The sequence below is a fragment of the Dendrobates tinctorius genome, unplaced genomic scaffold (genome assembly GCF_039654945.1).
Source record: "Dendrobates tinctorius isolate UK_male_01 unplaced genomic scaffold, ASM3965494v1 ptg000006l, whole genome shotgun sequence".
NCBI classification, from domain to species: domain Eukaryota; kingdom Metazoa; phylum Chordata; class Amphibia; order Anura; family Dendrobatidae; genus Dendrobates; species Dendrobates tinctorius.
The window spans coordinates 1,682,892-1,696,834 of NW_027361674.1; the positions used below are offsets into that span (position 1 = coordinate 1,682,892).

The following is a 13,943-nucleotide window of genomic DNA, read 5'->3' on the forward strand; positions in this document are numbered from 1 at the left end:
AGGAGAAATTGCCCAACAAATTTTGGGATCCATTTTATCCTGTTACCCATGTAAAAATGAAAAAATTGATGCTAAAAGAAAATTTTTGTTGGAAAAATTAAAATGTCCATTTTTTCCTTCCACATTGCTTTAGTTCCTGTGAAGCACCTGAAGGCTTAATAATCTTGTTGAATGTAGTTTTGAGTAGCTTGAGGGGTGCAGTTTTTAGAATGGTGTCATTTTTGGGTATTTTCTGCCATATAGACCCCTCAAAGTGACTTCAAATTCGAGGTGGTCCCTAAAAAATGGTTTTGTGAATTTTGTTGTAAAAATGATAAATCGCTGGTCAACTTTTAACCCTTATAACTTCCTAACGAAAAAAATGTGTTTTCCAAAATTGTGCTGATGTAAAGTAGACATGTGGGAAATGTTATTTATTAACTATTGTGTGTCACATAACTCTCTGGTTTAACAGAATAAAAATTCAAAATTTGAAATGAAAATTGCGAAATTTTCGCCAAATTTCCGTTTTTTTTCACAAATAAACGCAAAATTTATCGACCTAAATTTACCACTAACACGAAGCTCAATATGTCACGAAAAAATCGTCTCAGAATCGCTAGGATCCGTTGAAGCGTTTCTGAGTTATTACCTCATAAAGGGAAAGTGGTCAGAATTGCAAAAAATGGCAAGGTCATTAAGGTCAGAATAGGCTGGGTCATGAAGGGGATAAATCACTCGAGTGTGGCTTTATCAGTATGATTTGGGTCATTGTCTTGTTAGAAGGTGAACCTCTTCACAGTCTCAAATCGCTGACAGACTGTCCTGCATCCAATGCCCTCTTTTCTATCTAAGGTGGTTTCCTCTTTTTACCTCAATGAGGACATCATATTTCCATCATTTTGTCCATCGCCTTCTCATCCTCGGGTGTCACTAAACGAACTGGACCTCGTGAGAGCGCTTCATCTCTACTTTTCCAGAATGGCACACTTCAGATGAGCGGACTCTCTTTTCATAATTCCCGAAGGACCTTGAAGAGGTCTCTGTTTCCAGGCCTAACATTGCCCGTTGGATCTGTTCTGCCATTCTGGAAGCATTTTGGCTAATGGGCAGAGCATGTCCACTCCGGGTCATGGCTCACTCTGCTCGCACAGTGGAGACCTCATTGGTCGGCCATCACCAGGCTTGGCTGTCACAGGGTGACCCGGGACCTGCGGCTTCTTCCCTGTCCATAGTGCTAGGGGGTGACCTAGCTCGCCCTGGTCCCTTGCTTTATTTCCTGAATCCGCCCTCCCTCTGTACCCATCCCCCTCCCAGGGAAGAAGAAAGTAGCAGTGCACCATAGTACACCAACCAGACTACCAAGGTAGCACGAACAGGGGAAACAGAAAACACCAGGCATAAAAATAAATACATATAACAGAAGAATGCATCGGGGAATGGAGGATGGCGTAAAACCAAAGTAGGAGAAGGAAGGGAATTATCACACTCACAAATTCAAGCAACAGTCACAGATTTCCTCCCTTTACTAATGTACCTATACCCGACAGTGCCATTTCTGTGTGTGGTTCCACTATTACTCTCCAGCAAAATGCCCGCTGTCTTGGGGTCATACTTGACACCGAGCTTTCCTTTGCCCCCTACATTCGATCACTGGCTCGCTCTTGTCATCTGCACCTCAAAAACATTTCTAGAATTCGACCTTTTCTTACTTTTGACTCTGCAAAAACTCTTACTGTTTCTCTTATTCATTCTCGTCTCGACTATTGTAACTCTCTTTTAATCGGTCTCCCTCTTACCAAACTCTCCCCTCTCCAATCTGTCTTGAATGCTGCAGCCAGGATCATATTCCTCACCAATCGTTACACTGATGCCTCTACCTTGTGCCAGTCATTACACTGGCTACCCATCCACTCCAGAATTCGGTGTAAACTTATTACCCTCATCCACAAAGCCCTCCATGGCTCAGCACCACCCTACATCTCCTCCCTTGTTTCAGTATACCACCCTACCAGCGCCCTCTGTTCTGCTGATGACCTGAGATTAGCATCCTCAATAATCAGAACCTCCCACTCCCGTCTCCAAGACTTTACACGTGCTGCACCAATTCTTTGGAATGCACTTCCCAGGTCAATACGATTAGTCCCCAATCCCCACAATTTTAAGCGTGCCCTGAAAATGCATTTATTCAGACTGTCCTATCTCCTCAACACATTAACCTAATCTATCCCTGTGTGGCACAGCCAAAAGTTTTACCATAACCAGGTTCCCCGCATCATGTTCCCACATGCTTTATGCATCCATTAGCCCTCTGTGTCTGTACTGTTACACACTTAACATTATGGCTGGTCCATACAATCAGGGCAACTGTTACCACCCACCTTTTGTGTCTACCTCTTTCCTTATAGACTGTAAGCTTGCGAGCAGGGCCCTCATTCCTCTTGGTATTTGTTATAATCTATGTGATTATTGTTATGCTGTAATGTCTATTGTCTGTACAAATCCCCTCTGAAATATAAAGTGCTGCGGAATATGTCGGCGCTGTAAAAATAAAATTTATTATTATTATTATATAGGGGATATGATTGGCTAGCCGCGCTCAGCTGAGAGCCTTAGCTCCCGGAGCTCTCAACATGTCAGGTTAACCCTTTAACTTCCAAAAGAAATTTACACCGTTTAAAAAGAAGGTGAAGTGCTTCTATTTAGCTCAGGAGTAGGAGCAATTAGGTGCTGAGGTCTTCTGTCTCCTCTCTATCGCGGTAACCCCGTGATAGTCGATTTGCAAACCTACTACATGGTCTTCCAGTCATACCTTCCTTTAGTTCTACAGAGTTCACATCTACACCTCATTGGATGTGAACCTCAATAGAAAGGTCTTGCAGACGACAGTGGCCCAAACTCAGACTTGAGGGTATTGTCCTTTTGCACACCCTTTGGTCTGCTTTTTGATGTCCCATGGTTTCCTGTGTCCTACATAGAGAAATAAATATTTGGGTACTCACCATATTATCTTTCTCGGAGCTTTCATTGAGGAGCATAGCACACGCCCTTGTATACGGTTATGTTGGTTTCTGTTTTTGTATTCATATTGCTTCTCCTACTGCTTTCTCACTAACTGATTAGCTTCATGTCGGTTGGTGGGTGTATATTGCTGGGGATGAGCTAACTTTTTTGCATAGTATCGATCGCCTAGTGGCAGCAGCATACACCCATGGTTTCCTGTGACCTCCAATGAAGGCTTCGAGAAAGAGAGATTTTATTTTGAGTACACCAAATCTTCATATTCACTTTATTATGTTATAACTTAGCCATTCATTTTCTTTTCCAGATTCGAGACAATATTGGAATTTCTTTGGATAATATGTCATCTCCTCCCCCACCTGTACTTATCTCGCCCCTCAGGATCCTCACCCAATGGCTTTTTAAGGTATTACCTATAATGCAGAACACATACATTTCTGGAATAACTAGTGTTGATGTTTTAAGCCACTTCAAGCTGAGATTTAGGTTCTTCTTGGCTGGGTCTTTTTTTTTTTTTTTTTGATTAAAGGAAGTGTTCACTACTTAGACAATATCTTAAATGCAACAGTGCCTCCCCGTAAAATAAAAACACAATTTCTAGTTTGTTTCATTGGTGGACTCGGTAACCGTGGGATAATCTACTGACGCTATTAAGGAAACTAATTGAAAATTGGCTCCTCCCCGCAAATTATACCACACCTGCTAGCACCAGGCTCCTCAGTTTTTTATGATGTCAGTTGGAAACAACTGAAGTCTGTGTCTCAGGCCTAATTTAGGCTTTTAGAGACCAGGTTAGGCAGTAACCTTTTTTTCTTTTTTTCAGATGTATTGCTTTTAGGGTAACAAGGTGTAATTTTGTCCTCTGTTTCACCCAAGTAGCGGTGGAGAGTACAGGCTGTATTATTCAGTTGGTATCCTCTCAGGCATACACGGCTAGACCATGTCCCTTGACGCGGTCGCCTATCAACATATCAACCATGGTTGACATATTTAGGTCCCCATTGAACAATCTTCCCCGTTACCCAATTGATGATTAAGTTGTAGCATTGTAACCATGGCATTCCCAACACCAACCCGGTAGTTAAATTCTCCAAGACAAAACAACTTATCTTCTCCGTATGATCAGAGCCCACTTTGAAGAAGACCTTAGAGACGTAGCGAATCCCTCCTTTGATGAGGGGAGAGGAGTAAATGGCCACCCCTTTCATAGGGGATTGGAGTCTAACTGTCCCTATCTTGCATTGGGAAACCAAGTTGGGGCTGATCAAGTTGATGGACGACCTGCAATCCACTAAAGCTGTAGAAAAATAAGGACAGCTGTCCACCACAAGTTCCACTTGAAGCAAAATTTTTGGAAATCAGGAAAAGTGTACCTGAGGGTCTGGATGGCCTCCTCGATTACTACCCAGGCCTAGTCGTTTCCCGCCACCTTGGGTAGTGGAGGGCAAGAAGGACAATCCCTCCTCCAGTGTTCCGGTTCTCCACAATTGAAACACAGCAGTTTCTCCTGACGACACCTTCTCTCCTTCTCTTTCAAGGTGATTGCGCCTACCTCCATGGGCTTGGAAACAGTTGTGGCTTCATCACCACTAGGGAACAATGGAGCTTCTATTTACATAACGCCTCTCGCCCGAAGCCTGCGGTCCATGCGCACCCCCACCCCTGGGTCATGGCTTCCTCCAGGGAATCAGGTGGAGGGTGGAATGCCAGGGCATCCTTCGGACGTTCTTACAGGCCTCAGCGGATCAAACCCTGGAGGGCAGCATCATCCCTCGACACATCAGCGGCCCAACGTCTGAATTCTGACATATGTGCCCTAAGGCTTCAAACAATGCATTCACCGACACTCTCTCAGGGGCGGTAGGAGGAAGGGAAAACGCCCAAGCCTGCGGGGACCCCCTTAATAAAGACATAACAACCCCAACCCTCTGACTTTCATTTCCAGAGGAACGCGGTCTTAATGAAAAGAAGAGTTTACAACCCTCCTTAACCCTCCGTCAGGAACAATATCTTTACTAACGAGTTAGGGAATAATGTGCCTGTCATGCGCAGGCTAGAAAAATACCTATAATATCTAATTTTTGCTATTTCAGTGCTCCAAAAGTGATCAGTGACCTTCATAGGGATGTAATAAAAGACTACACATAATCAGGTGCAAAAAAAGACCATTTACTTAACATAAAAGTAATAACTCTGAAATACAAACATTTCAAAACTCCCGCCAAATAGTCCCCAGTTTGACCCTGACAAATAACTATAAAGAAATTTTTTTTTTTTTAATTAAAGTAATTTTTATTGAAATTTTTAATACAAAAAGGAAAAACAAGAAAAAAACAACAACCCGCAATAGAGGTACATATATCTCTATCCCCGCTCCCCCCTTCCCCCCCAGTTTACTACCCCAATGCAAACAATATTTTAATGGTAAAATGGTATAGCTGATTACATATAGTGCCGCTCCCAAAATTGTTACAATAGTACAAAGGAAGATAACAACAACAGGTTAATATAAGTCTCAGTAAAAGAGCTACATATCTGAAGTCTCCTTATTGTAAGCCAAATCAAATTATAATGTAATAATCTCTGTCAGAGACAAATCTTGTTCCACCTTTTATATCGTCGTATCAGGATATACCCAACCTGAACTTGGTCAGCTCTCTCGATGCAAGACCAGAATGATCAATCCAACATGCCCATATTTTTTCAAATTTGGAAATAGAATCTCTCTTGCGATATATACCTCTTTCCAAATTAACTAACCAGTTAATTTTTATTACATATTCTGCAATTGAGGAGGTTTGGTAGGAGATCCAATTCTGGGCTATCAATTTTCTGGCCATAAAAAGCATTCTAGATACAGCTAACTTCACAATCTCTTCTGTTGGCAAGTCTTCTATATATCCTAGGATACATACAAAGGGGGATCTGCTCAGCTCAACCGAATATACTCTATTAATTATCCCTATTACTCTGCTCCAGAACGCTTCAAGATTTGGACACGACCATAACATGTGCAGTAGGGTGGCTGTGTTTGTTCGACTCCTTGGACAAAGAGGATCGGGCCTAACTCCAATATCGAACAAAAACTTGGGAGTGTGATAAACTTGATGAATTACATATAAATGTGACAAACGATGGGCCTCTCCCAGCGAGAGTCCGGGAACTCTTTCTAATATTTCTGACCATAAATTGTCCTCAATAGGACCAATATCTCGCACCCACTTCTCCTTCGCACGTACAGGATGATTCAGAAGCACCAAATGCAGTATGTCCCAATATAAATGAGAAATCATCCCAGCTGTTCCTGTGGATTTTTCAATACGCTGTATAATCTTATTCTGTTGCATGGGTTTTCCTGCAATGAGGCTTTCTGCTTGGTACGCGTGTCTAAGTTGTAAATACTTGTAAAATTCTGAATTCTGGATCCCAAATTCCATACGCAAATAAGTAAAATCTCTAATTCTATCTCCCTCCAATATATGTTCAAATCTTCGTATCCCTCTTCGGGCCCAGCTCTCAAAACCCTCCAAGTGGCTGAGATTAGAAAGGGAAGGGGTATTCCATATAGAAGTATACTGAGACACCCCATATCCTGCATTTTTTTTAAACTTTTTCCCATAGTTTGTGTATTAACAGCAGAGTAGGGAATTCATGTGTTTTTGTAGCAAAACCCCCCCGAGTCCAATACCTCGTAGAGACTATACAAGTCAAAGTATTGTTGCAGAAGTAGACGCTGATCTCCCCCTCCCCCAGGATCATCCCAACCCCGTATGTGTTGTAACTGTGCTGCCATGTAGTAAACCCATGGGTTAGGGACAGTCAAACCCCCATTTCTTTTTTCTCTTTGCAAAAGTTCCAATCTGATCCGTGGAGGTCCTTTACTCCATGTTGGCTCTCTAAATAGTGAATTTATCTTATGGAAAAATCTCTGCGGGATCCATTGTGGTGAATTGTGTAGCATATATAGTAATTGAGGCATCCAGATCATTTTGACTAGGATAGTTCGTCCCACCACTGATAAAGGCAAACGTAGCGAGATATCTTTCATAAGCTTAAACTTAGAAAGAATGGGGAGGAGATTAAGGCTCTCATAATCACTGACCCGTGGTGTAATTTGTACCCCCAAATATTTAAATTGTGAGACCACCCGTAGGCCTGAAAAATTATAATTGGATGTATTAGCTGTATTATCCACCAGCAGAAGTGCTGATTTGCCCCAGTTGATCCTCAACCCAGAATATTGCCCAAATTCCTGAATCACCCTCATTGGCCTCTGGCAGCGCATGAGATGCATTAGCAAGAAAAAGCAATGTGTCATCGGCATATAAGGCAACCTTTTCCTCTAGTCCTCCTCGTTGAAACCCCTTTATTTTTGGATTAGATCTAATCATTGCTGCCATGGGTTCAATGGCCATAGCGAATAACAATGGAGACAAGGGACATCCCTGTCGGGTACCCCTGCCCAAATGACATGGAGTAGTGAGACAGCCATTAACTTTAATTGTTGCTTTAGGAGAGCAATATAGGAGCTTTACCTAAGAGATAAATGAATCCCCCAGCCCAAATTTATGTAGTACAGCCCAGAGAAATTCCCACTCAAAAGAATCAAAGGCCTTGGCTGCATCAAGAGAGCAGACCACCCTGTCTCCTGAGTTGTCGGCCGGTAATTGTAAATTAAGATATAACCGTCGAATATTTACCGCTGTTGATCTGGAGGGCATAAATCCAGATTGATCTGTATGTATTAGGGAAGACATCCCTCTGTTCAGTCTGGTGGCTAATACTTTGGCAATAATTTTAACATCTGTAGGCAACAGAGAGATAGGTCTGTAGGAATCAGGCAATAAAAGGATCTTTGTCTGGTTTAAGGATAGCTACAACTAGAGCCTCCTGCATTGATGGGGGTACAGAGCCAGTCCCAGCTGCCCCCTGAAAGGTCTTAACGAGCTGGGGAAGTAAAACCTCTCCAAACTTTTTATAAATTTCCGCATGTATGCCATCTGAACCCGGTGATTTATTATTGGGCATAGATGCAACCGCATCTTGTAATTCTTCCAACTGTAATGGGCTATTTAAGTAAATCCTGTCCGTGTTTGAAATTGTGGGCAATGAAATACCATCCATGTAAGACATTATTTGTTCTTTGTTATATTGTAACTTATTGTGATTATCACAGCTGACACCCGGCACAATGTGTCAGGGGCGGTCATGAACCGCCCCGACACGTTAACCCCTTGCACACCGCGATCAAACACGATCGCGGTGTACCGGGGGTTAAAGGGAAGCATCGGCAGGGAGGGGGCTCCCTCCGTGCTTCCCTGAGACCCCCACAGCAGCGCAATGTGCAGCGCTGCTGCGGGGGGCTCCTTCCCTGCAGGCCCCCGAATCCAAGATGGCGACAGGGGCCTGCAAGGAGCTGGCTTCCTCAGTGCCTGCAAACCGCAGGCATGAGGAAGTCTGCTTCAATGCCTGTGACAGATCGCTGATCTGTCACAGGACAGTGATGTCCCACCTGGGACAAGGTAATAAAGTTAAAAAAAAAAAAAAAAAAAAAGTGTCAAAATAAAAGAAAATCGCCAAATAAATTAGAAAAAAAAAAAAAATTCCCCCAATAAATTCATTTTTTGGAACTAAAATAAAAAAACAATAAAAGTACACATATTTGGTATCGCCGCGTCCGTAACAACCTGCCCTATAAAACTGTCCCATTAGTTAACCCCTATAGCGAACCCCTTAAAAAATAAAAATAAATAATGAAGCAAAAAATAATGATTTATTATCATACCGCCGAACAAAAAGTGCAATAACGCGCGATCAAAAAGACGCATGTAAATATCCATGGTACCGCTTAAAACGGCATCTTGTCCCGCAAAAAACGAGCCACCATACAGCATCATCAGAGAAAAAAATAAAAGTTATAGCTCACAGAATAAAGCGATGCAAAAATAATTATTATATATAAAATTGTTTTTATTGCATAAAAGCTCTAAAACATAAAAAAAGACATAAATGAGGTATCGCTGTAACCGTACTGACCCGAAGAATAAAACCGCTTTATCAATTTTACCGCACGCGAAACGGTGTAAACGCACCCCCCAAAAGAAATTCATGAAACGCTGGTTTTTGTTTATTCTGCGTCCCAAAAATCGGAATAAAAAGTGATCAAAAAATGTCACTTGCCCGAACATGATACCAATAAAAGCGTCAACTCGTCCCGCAAAGAATACGTAAGGCCTCACATGACTCGGTGGCTCAAAATACGGAAAAATTATAGCTCTCAATATGTGGTGATGCAAAAACTATTTTTACAATAAAAAGCGTCTTTTAGCGTGTGACAGCTGCCAAAAATAAAAACCGCCATAAATAGTAAATCAAACCCCCCTTTATCACCCCCCTTAGTTAGGGAAAAGTAATAAAATTTAAAAAATGTATTTATTTCCACTTTCCCATTAGGGCTAGGGTTAGGGCTAGGGCTGAGATTAGGGTTAGGGGTGTGTTGGGGTTCGGGTTGGAGTTATAATTGGAGGGTTTCCACTGTTTGGGCACATCAGGTGCTCTCCAAACGCAACATAGCGTCTGCTCTCAATTCCAGCCAATTCTGCGTTGAAAAAGTCAAATGGTGCTCCTTCCCTTCCAAGCTCTGCCATGCGCCCAAACAATGTTTTACCCCCACATATGGGGTATCAGCCTACTCAGGACAAATTGCAAAACAACTTTTGGGGTCCTATTTCTCCTGTTGCCCTTAGGAAAATAAAAAATTGGGGGCAAAAATATCATTTTTGTGGGAAAAAAATATGATTTTTTTATTTTCACGCCGGGCGTTATAAACTTTTGTGAAGCCCTTGGGGGTTCAAAGTGCTCACCACACATCTAGATAAGTTCCTTAGGGGGTCTAGTTTCCAAAATGGTGTCATTTGTGGGGGGATTTCACTGTTTAGGTACATCAGGGGCTCTCCAAAGGCAACATGACACCCACAAACCATTCCATCAAAGTCTGCATTCCAAAACGTAACTACTTCCCTTCCGAGTCCCGACGTGTGCTCATACAGTAGTTTTCTCCCACATATGGGGTATCAGTGTACTCATGACAAATTGGATAACAACTTTTGGGGTCCATTTTCTCCTGGGAAAATAAAAAAAGGGGACTATCATGTTTGTGGAAAAAATAAGATTTTTTTATTTTCACGCCCGGGCGTTATAAACTTCTGTGAAGCACTGGGGGAGTTCAATGTGCTCACCACACATCTAGATAAGTTCCTTAGGGGGTCTAGTTTCCAAAATGGGTTCACTTGTGGGGGGATTCCACTGTTTAGGTACATCGGGGCTTTCCAAACGCGACATGGTGTCCGATCTCAATTCCAGCCAAAAAAGTCAAATGGCGCTGATTCCCTTCCGAGCTCTGCCATGCGCCCAAATAGTGGTTTACCCCCACATATGGGGTATCACCGTACTCAGGACAAATTGCACAATAACTTTTAGCGTCCTGTTACCCTTGAGAAAATAAAAATTGGGGGTGAAAAGATCATTTTTGTGGAAAAAATATGATTTTTTAATTGTACGTCTGTATGTTATAAACTTCTGTGAAGCCCTTGGGGGTTCAAAGTTCTCACCACATATCTAGATAAGTTCCTTGGGGGGTCTAGTTTCCAAAATGAGGTCACTTGTGGGGGGTTTCCACTGTTTAGGTACATCAGGGACTCTCCAAACGTGACATGGTGTCCGATCAGAATGCCAGCCAATTTTGCATTGAAAAAGTCAAACGACGCTCCGTCCCTTCTGAGCTCTGCCATGCGCCGAAACAGTGGTTCCCCCCACATATCAGGTATCAGCGTACTCAGGACAAATTGCACAATAACTTTTGCAGTCCAATTTCTCCTTTTACCCTTGGTAAAATAAAAAAAATTGAACCTGAAATATTTTTTTTGTGAAAAACAGTTAAATGTTCATTTTTTTTTTTAAATATTCAAAAAATTCCTGTGAAGCACCTGAAGGGTTAATAAACTTCTTGAATGTGGTTTTGAGCACCTTGAGGGGTGCAGTTTTTAGAATGGTGTCACTTTTTGGTATTTTCTATCATATAGACCCCTCAAAGTGGCTTCAATTGTGATGTGGTCCGTAAAAATATAATGGTGTTTTAAAAATGAGAAATCACTGGTTAACTTATAACTTCCTAACTAAAAAAAAAATTTTGGTTCCAAAATTGTGCTGATGTAAACACGTGGGAAATGTTACTTATTAACTTTTTTGTGTGCCGTATCTCTGATTTAAGGGCATAAAAATTCAAAGTTGGAAAATTGCGAAATTTTCGCCAAATTTCCATTTTTTTCACAAATAAACGCAAGTTATATGAATGAAATTTTACCACTAACATGAAGTACAATATGTCACGAGAAAACAATGTCAGAATCCCCGGGATCCATGGAAGTGTTCCAGAGTCATTACCTCATAAAGGGACAGAATTGTAAAAATTGGCCCGGTCATGAACGTACAAACCACCCTTGGGGGTGAAGGGGTTAAGTGATACCTCACCAGTACCATTTTCATGAAAATAATGTTTGAGGGCAAGCGAGATCGGCTCTATGTCTACAATCTGTAACCAAAAAGGGTTGAATGACCACAAATTACGAGAAAGACTCAAACCCGGTAGGAGGTCAAGACTAGTTAGTATGGGAGAGTGATCAGCGAGTACTCTGGGTAAGTATGCAATTTTGTCCGTCATGTGCCATTTTTCTTCCGAACCCAGGACCAAGTCTATTCTAGATAGAGTACTATGCGTTTTAGAATAGCACGAGAACTGCTTAGACTTAGGATATTTAATTCTCCACAGATCTAACAATAAGAGCTCCGCCCACCATCTCCCCAAATCTAGAAATAGGGTGATGTTGTAGGCTTGCATCTGCATTGTGCTTATCCAGATATGGGTGAATGATGTTATTAAAATCCCTCATGCACATCACCGGAACCCCAGGGGTCCTTCCAATAACACCAGGTATAATATTCATGACAGTATTATTGAAAGAGGGAGGAATATATACTATTATCAATAACAATTCCGTATTAAAAACTTTACAGTTAATACATACATATCTACCGTCTTGATCTATTGTAGATGCAAACAATATAAAAGGGATAGACCTATGGACCAAAATACAGACTCCTCTAGAATAACCCGAATATGTTGAGTGATATCCACAGCTCATCCATGCACGAGTCAAGAATGATATTCTATCTTGTTCCAGATGAGTCTCCTGTAGGCACACTATTGCAGGAAAATGGGGTCTAATATAATCCATAACTGCCACCCTTTTAGTATCATCCCCCAGACCGTGAACATTCCATGAAAGAAAGTTGACTTTACCCGTCATTACAGTGAGATAGATAAATGGATTAAACAAATATGACTTTCAGGTGGATCCCACCTGTTCTGGCCTCTGAGAGCAGCACTAAGAACAGCAGCACATAAAAATTATGAAAAAGAAAAACCCCAGTTAGAACAGCCACCTCCATACCCCTTCCCACCCTTACCCACCCTACAAACTGCAACCGCAACATGACAAAAAAGTCAATGTAAGTGCACCAGTCCATCCTGAAGCCACAGAATGGAGCCGAGCCTACAGCTCTGAAAACAGAAAATAAAGCAATATGAAATTTAAAGAGATCCACCGGAACCGAATGATGGATAACAAAGTGGACAGTCCACTGAGCCATAGTGGTTATGTTATAGTGATGATGGCCGAACTTATGATCCTAGATGACACATGCTATAAAAAATATATTTCAGCGTCACTGTTCTTGTCTAAGTCATTGCTGATTCGTGTCCAGCCAATGTGAAGCATCTTTAGGATTTTTAAAAAAAGAATATTTCATTCCAAGCTACCACTCTGAGCCTAGCCGGATACAGCATAGAGTATGAAACTTGGAGGTTCCTCAGGCGCCTTTTCACATCCGTAAATTGAGCTCTCCTTTTGGATATTTCAACGGAGTAATCAGGAAAAAATGATATTCTGTTGCCATCTACCATTATAGAATCTTTATTTCTGGCCGCCCTCAGGATGGCATCCCGGTCTTTGTAGTGGAGTAATTTCATTAAAACTGGCCTTGGAGCTCAGCACCAAAAATTTGGTGAATCCATTTCTCAAAGAATTCAGTCAGATTAGTTCCTTCTGTTTTTCTCCGGCACTCCAATAACTTACATTATTTCTTCTTAGTCTGTTTTCCAAGTCATCAACTTTGTTAAACAGAGCTGACAGCTGCTGCTCCTGTCTGCCAGAAACTTGCGATATCTGTAGTATTTTCTCCTCAAGGTCACTAATCCTCCCTTCTGATGCTGCCATGCGATCATTAACTTCCTGCAGGCCCTGCCTCATGCCAGAGATTTCCTCTTTAATTTGACCTATTTGAGTACTGATGGATGACATGGCTGTGCCATAATGATTTACAGCAGTTAGGATGTCCTTCAGTGTAGGCTCTGTACTCTGTTGGAATGTGGCTGAGATTGCAGGATTGTCCTGTGTACAGGAGTGCGGTGGAAGGGAGCTAGCACTACTCCCCCCATTCTCTCTAATGGCATCTTGGGAATTAATCTGTGTGGAGTCAGATTTCTCCTGCAGCTGTTTATATGGGGCCTGGAAGCTCTTCTCTGATCCCCTGGCATACTTTGCCAGCCTCTCCGCTGCATGTAAGGCTGCTGCCCTGCCAGCTTGGGTACCTGTAGTAGACGCTGCGACGCCATCTTGGAAGGCTTCTGGTTTTCCCGCCGCTGCCACCTTTGCCTTTTTATTTGCTCCCCTGGCCATTAAACAGTCTTCTGTGGGCACCAATGCGAGCAGGATAATCTTCGGAGGTAATGAGGCTGTAAATCAACTCCGTTACGGCCCAGTGGAGTTCAGGATAAGCTATAGGTCCCGGAGCACTCCCTCCCTGCGTCTGCTCACATCCTCAGC

At 42.2% G+C, this 13,943-nt stretch overlaps 1 protein-coding gene across 7 annotated transcripts in view; it reads left to right on the forward strand.

Moving 5' to 3' along the window:
* LRRC14B (leucine rich repeat containing 14B) overlaps nt 1-13,943 on the forward strand; it is a 404,837-nt gene that overhangs the window by 44,879 nt on the left and 346,015 nt on the right. For 2 of the 7 annotated variants that reach the window (XR_012231157.1, XR_012231165.1), the window contains one exon: nt 3,308-3,406. The exons of 3 other annotated variants lie outside the window; for them this stretch is intronic. The gene's annotated coding sequence lies outside the window, so the exon portion shown is untranslated. Of the gene's footprint in view, nt 1-3,307; nt 4,925-13,943 lie in introns of those variants that run through there. 2 more of the 7 variants (XR_012231160.1, XR_012231166.1) reach the window with 1 other exon arrangement.